A 6078-nucleotide genomic window follows, 5' to 3' on the forward strand; every position below is an offset into this window, starting at 1 on the left:
CCCTCTTCCATGCTACCAGCTCTTTGCACATGGATACGCACAAGTTATGTGTTGCCCTTTACAAATGCTTTGTTACCCCCCTTTACCTGCACATGTTGATTCACTCAAAACTGACCATCTATCCCCCTGCCATCCTGATTTCCACTAGAGGTCCTGGTATCCCTGTAGTGTCTTTGGGGAGTGTCTTCCCACCACATGCTGGTATCGGGGAGTTCTGGTGCTACCCTTCTGGGATGTGCCTACATGAAGGCTTGGAGACTATGAGCGTTTTTGCAATGCCAGGCCTGTTCTTGTCACAGTTTTAGAATAGACAGTGAATTAGCGAGCAAGTATCTGCTTTGCAATAGGGCCAGATCGGGGATTCATTTGGAAGCCTGTGGTGTGAGGGGTTGGTACTGAAAACCTGCACAGGGGAGAATGTTACCCCCTGTACTTGGGAAGGAAAGAAGGGAGGAAAAGGAAAACCAGAAGGCCAATGCTAGGATACAGCGTGATGTTTAATGGGAAAGAAAGGTGGAGAACACAATTGCAGAATACATTGTTGCCGAGTACTTCAGGGTTCCAAAAAGAGCTAACCCAGCCCCCTCTCCAAAGTGATGCATTTTCACACACAGGATGTTCTGGGTTCTTTCTTGAAGGCACAGAGTTTGAAAACCACGTCTGATTCTCACTCCACTGACTTCTTCTATCTCACTTCACATCACAGAGAACAAAGCAGAATAGGAGCATAAGACTAAGCTGCAAAACCATTGGATTGTAAATGTGCAGAAATGGGTAAAACCTGGAAGGTGCAGAGAATCTGGATTCGGAGAGGCGATGTGGGCACGTTGTTCATTAGGCCAGCGATGAATCTTGGTTTTGTCATTTCTAGTTGGTTTCTCATTCCGTACATTGATCTTTTGGTTTCTTAGCAGGGTCCACAATTTCTACCCTGGTACCCAGAATATTGTCCCCCACAAACAGATCTGCTCCCATATAACTTCCTGCCATACCCACATGAGCCCCCGTAACCACCCTGGAATCCACTCCCATAAACGTAACCTCCCCCGCTACCACCATTATAACCTCCAGCGTAAACCCCACTGGAACTGCTCTTAGCTGTGAAGGGGCCCCTTGATCCCACACCAGAACCAGGGAAGCCCCCAGGTCCTCCAGCCAAATATGGAATGGAGGTTCCCACAAAGCTCTCTTGAGGGCAAGTAGCGAGAGTCGGTCCCGGGAATTTCACACAAACTGGTGGCGCACGGCTCATTCTAGACGTCAATCCATGGACGTGGGCAAATCTCAGGATAGCAGTCAGAGGGTGGGCAGCAGAGAGCTTTGGAGTAAGACATCTTCTGTGCTGAAGGGATTCTGAAACACACAGGAGAGAGCAAAGATCACATGAGACACAATGGGGAGTGAACTAAGAATGTCATCATTTGAAAGGTAGGGAAATTAGGGGTAGGTAAGTAAATAGATTAGTTGAAGTCCACGTGTCTACTTCCATTCCTTCCTTACTATCCCTTTGCATCCATTCCTTCTTAGCCTCCAGAAACAACAAGAGTAATAATAATAAACAAACAAACAAATATCATTATATTTAATTGCTAGCCATCTCTTAAATGATGTTCACTGCTTCTTACACCGGTTACGTTGCACAACACTGCACTAGCAGCACTAAGGCTCAGTGGAAAGGCCTTGCCCTTCATTGCTGGCGAGACATTCAATGAGCTGGAGGCAGAATTCAGGCTTTTTCAATCCCTGTACGTGACAGAATGTCCATCTGGTCTCTCCATGCCTGGGCGGTCTGAGAGCTGGGGTCAAACTGCTGCTCCAAATCGGAGAGAGGGAGACTCCGAAAACCGGTCTCCTGCAGCTTCGTAGACTGCTCTAACCATTAGACTATCACATATTTTCAGGCACCCCCATGCAACCAGCACACCCAAGCCGTGATGGCGTCACCCTCAGTTGTCTCCACGATGGGTCTTGAACTTGTCCGTCTGCCCTGAGAGAGCCTACCCGACCATGTCCCGCAAGAGCATCCAAGTGGGAAATTCCCACCGGGAGGTAGGCACTGAGCAGTCCGGCAGCACGAGGACCTTGGTCTCTCTGTGCACGTGCAAATCACAGAGTGTTGGTGAAGCATCAGTCCATAGGTAAAAGTACCCATAAAGCAAGAAGTAGAGTAATGAGAAATCAAGAGACTTACCCAGTTCACCACGGGGACTAAGTCAGGAGAAGTGGATAGAACACCCCAGAGTCGCAAGCACTTTTATATGCCTTCCTGGCCAATGGGGAGCAGAGGAGACACCCTCGCGGTACGAAGAGCTTATGGGTAACAAAATAAAGTGATTTCTCAGATGGGTAACACCTCTGATTGTTGCAACAGCTTTGATCATGAGTCCACTTGGATGACACGAACATGTTTTAAAATACTTTATGAGCAGCATAAGTCCCTGGCATCACTCTGCTGATCTTCTTGGCCTTGGCAGGAGTATGAATTCAGGCCAATTGTATTTGTTCCTGTTCCCCTGACCATAGGAAGTGCAGGTTCTGGCAGGGATGAAATGTAAAGACCCATCTGCCAATGGTGGGGGAGTGTGAGCATCAGATGGAAGTCTCTGCTCTTTCACCAGTGAGGGCAGAAGGCGTTTATAAGGGAAACTCTCCCATTCTTGTGGGCACTAGTGAGGCCTACGCTGGAGTTTCGTCCCCATTGTTGGACAGCCACTTGGGCAGGGAAGATGTGGCCAAACTGGAGAGAGTCTAGTGCAGAGCGACCCAAATGATGGAGACCCGCCCTTCGAGGACAAATTGAAAATAATTGGCGTGTTTCGTATTGAGAACATTAAAACCGGCCCACAAATGGATAATAGTTTCCTATCATAGAACGCTAGAACTGGAAGGGACCTCAAGAGGACATCTAGTCCAGTCCCCGGCCCTCACGGCAGGACCAAGCACTGTCTAGATCATCCCTGACAGGTGTCTGTCCAACCACCACCCTGACAGGCTGGAAGTTTTTCCTAATGTCCAACCTAAACCTTCCTTGCTGCAATTTAAGCCCCTTGTGTCTCATCCTGTCCTCAGAGGCCAAGGAGAATAATTTTTCTCCCTCCTCCTTGTAACTCCATTTCTTAGATCATGTGCAGACCTGTCACAAAGAACATGCTGCTCAAGTCGGCCGAAAATAAGATTCAGCCCAGTTTGTTCAATCTGCAGCAAGAGAAATTTAGGTTCTGTGTGAGCAATAACTTCCTACCCATATTGCTACAGGTTGAACCTCCTAAATCCGAGACTCTCTGGTCCAGCAACATCATGGTCTGGCAGGCTCATGGATGATGCTAGGTCAGAGGGCCCAACGCTCGGGAGTGCAAGCCAGTCGGGAATCTAGTGGCAGGGAGCCCCACCATCTGGACTGGCTATCTCCATCGTGGGAGACCTAACCCAGTGCAGCTGAAGCATGGCAGCCACGGAGCCCCATCGCTGGGAAGCACTGACTAGGCAGGACTGCAGTGGGGCCATGGCGGCTGGGAAGCTCCATGCCTGGAGAACGTCAGCTTGCTGGGAGCAGTGGACCACAGCCAAGCCCAAGAGCTGTAGCAATGAGCCAGCTGGATGGAGGAAATGTGCCCTGAGAGGCTGGGAGCAGGGAACCTCCTCTCATCTGGCAAATTCCATCATTCAGGGTGAGTCAGGTCCCCAGGGTGCCAGACCAGGGGCCCAACCTGTACTCAAGCACTGACTTCAGGTTTCCATGGTAATGTGTGAAATCCTTGTGCTTGACTGTTCTTTACGATGGAATAGACTAAAACAAAACATATCCTGCCTTTGCTCAGAGGGCTGCACGCGGTGATAGCTCCAGTTTCCATCTATCAGCATTTACACTTACTGCTGGGACAGATACGTCCATTCCATTATGAGGTGCACGGGACAAGAGGGAAATTATCTGTGCAGATGCCCTGCACACACATACAAACGGGTTAATGAACCTGAACTACTTCCGAGTTGGGTGCCAGAGCTGTTCAACCTGTAGCTGGCACTGCCTGGGGCTGGTACAAAGCAGCTCTCCTGGGGGAATTTCTCCCAAAGTGCTTGGGGAGGGAAGAACGGAGACAAGGAAACCAGAGGCCGGTGTTATGATGCAGCAGAATTTTTAATGGCAAAGAGCAGAGGAGTCCACACTGCCCAGTGAATTATTGCTGGGCGCACAGAATGGATTGTCAGGGCTCCAGCGAGAGTAAGAACCAGCAACCGCCCCCCCCCCCCCACCACCACCATCCCACGCCAGCTATTCTCCTTCCCTCCGGCAGAGGCAGAGTTGGAAATTCACGTCCTGCCTCCGACCCAGCGACTTCTTTTTGCCCATTCAATGGCAACAGCACAAAGCGCAGCGGCAGCGTGAGACAAGCTTGGGAAGCAGTAAATGAGGCATGCAGCAATAGGGGACCCGTTGGAGACACGGATCCACTGGATTTACGCAGGCGATGAACACCCACAGCCTGTGGGCAGAGCTGTGGGCATCATTGTCCGTTAGCTCAGCGACGAATCTCTGTCTTGTTCTTTCCTGATTGACGGATCTTCTGGGGCTTAACAGGGCCCGCAGCCTCCTTTGCTGGAATATCCTCCCCCACATGAGGAAATGCTACTGTATGACTTCCTGAACCCACATGAGCCCCCATTGCCACCACAGTAACCTCCCCCACATCCTCCACCATAACCTCCCCGATAACCACCCCGATAACCACCGCTATAACCCCCATAATTGCCACCAAAACGTCCCCCATAGGCCCCACCGACACCGCCCCCAACACCAGGGAAGCCCCCGGGGCCAGAGGGCAGCTGCGGCAGGGAGGTTCCCACGAAGCTGTCTTGAGGGCAAGTGGCCAGAGTCGGTCCCGGGAATCTCACAACCACTGGTGGCGCGTAGACCACGGCCGTGGAATCACCACATGACGTGACACATGGCGAGTTGCAGACGTCAATGTATGGGCGCGGGCAAATATCAGAACCACAATCCTGGGGTACGCAAGCCATCTTGTGTGGTGGAGGGAATCCTGAAACAAGAGGAGGGAACAGAGAGAATGTCAGAGACAGCTGAGAGTGGAACAAGAGATTCAGAGTTTGATTTTCAAAGTAATGGAAGAGAAGTAGTTAGGGACAGGTACTTGACCTTCAGTCAAGCTTCCCTGATTCTTCCTCCTTTTACTTTGCATCCATTCCCCTTTGGGTTACAAGCACCAGGAGAAAATCGCAGACATTTTAAAAAAAAAAAAGGATCTTCCCCCCCTTTCTTGCAACCATTATACTACAAGACACACGGCAAAGTCCATGACATTCACTCTGAAATCAAACCTGGCATTTTGGCTCACACCTGCTAAGGGTCTGGATAGAAAATTTCAAATTGCACTCACAAGATTTCAAGTATTGCCTCAATGGGTCTGTCAGAAATTCCCTTTCCTAGACTTTGTTTCTACTTGTTCTTTTAAATTTAGTAGAAGACCAAACAGCTGTGTGTCTAGTTCAGACAGCTGAGCTTCTGAAGTAGCCTTTGTCAGCGTAATGTTGTCTATTACTAATGCAGAGTAAGGCTGAGATTTTTCATGAGTCTCTACTGGATTTACATGCCCTATCCCAGAGAGCCTATTTAGAATGAGTGTCCCAGTCCCATTGGAGAAGATGAAAATCCCAGCATAAGTCCCTATCCACCACAGCCTGAAACTGACAAATGAATAAAAAACGAATAAATGAATAAAAAACGACCCTTGTTAACATTGCCCAAATCACAGTGTCTTGGAGGAAGTTCAGAGCCTAGTTCAAGGGATCACTGCAGCATTATCCAGAGTAACCCTGTTTCAAGGGACTTACCCAGTTCACGGAGAGGACGAAGTCAAGAGAAGTGGGTAGAATAACCCAGAGTTGCAAGCGCTTTTATAGGGCTTCTTGGTACAGAAAGGGAGTCTCTTCTCCTTCCCATTGGCTAAGACCTTATCTGCAAAAAAACAAAGTTTCGCTGGATGGGTAACACCTCTTATTGTTGCAATAGTTTTGATCATGATCAGCCAATTTCTCAATTCCCAGTTGCACATAGATGCTGTG

At 49.3% G+C, this 6078-nt stretch overlaps 1 long non-coding RNA gene across 1 annotated transcript; it reads right to left on the reverse strand.

The window, feature by feature from the left end:
- Positions 1 to 479: 479 nt before the first annotated feature.
- On the reverse strand, positions 480 to 4574 carry LOC142819531 (uncharacterized). The gene is made up of 2 exons (XR_012897449.1): positions 2192 to 4574; positions 480 to 1353 (listed from the first exon to the last, which is right to left on the reverse strand). It is a non-coding gene; the product is annotated as an uncharacterized LOC142819531 (long non-coding RNA).
- Between the last annotated feature and the right edge of the window lie 1504 nt (positions 4575 to 6078).

Source organism: Pelodiscus sinensis, chromosome 24 (assembly GCF_049634645.1).
Source record: "Pelodiscus sinensis isolate JC-2024 chromosome 24, ASM4963464v1, whole genome shotgun sequence".
Taxonomy (NCBI): domain Eukaryota; kingdom Metazoa; phylum Chordata; order Testudines; family Trionychidae; genus Pelodiscus; species Pelodiscus sinensis.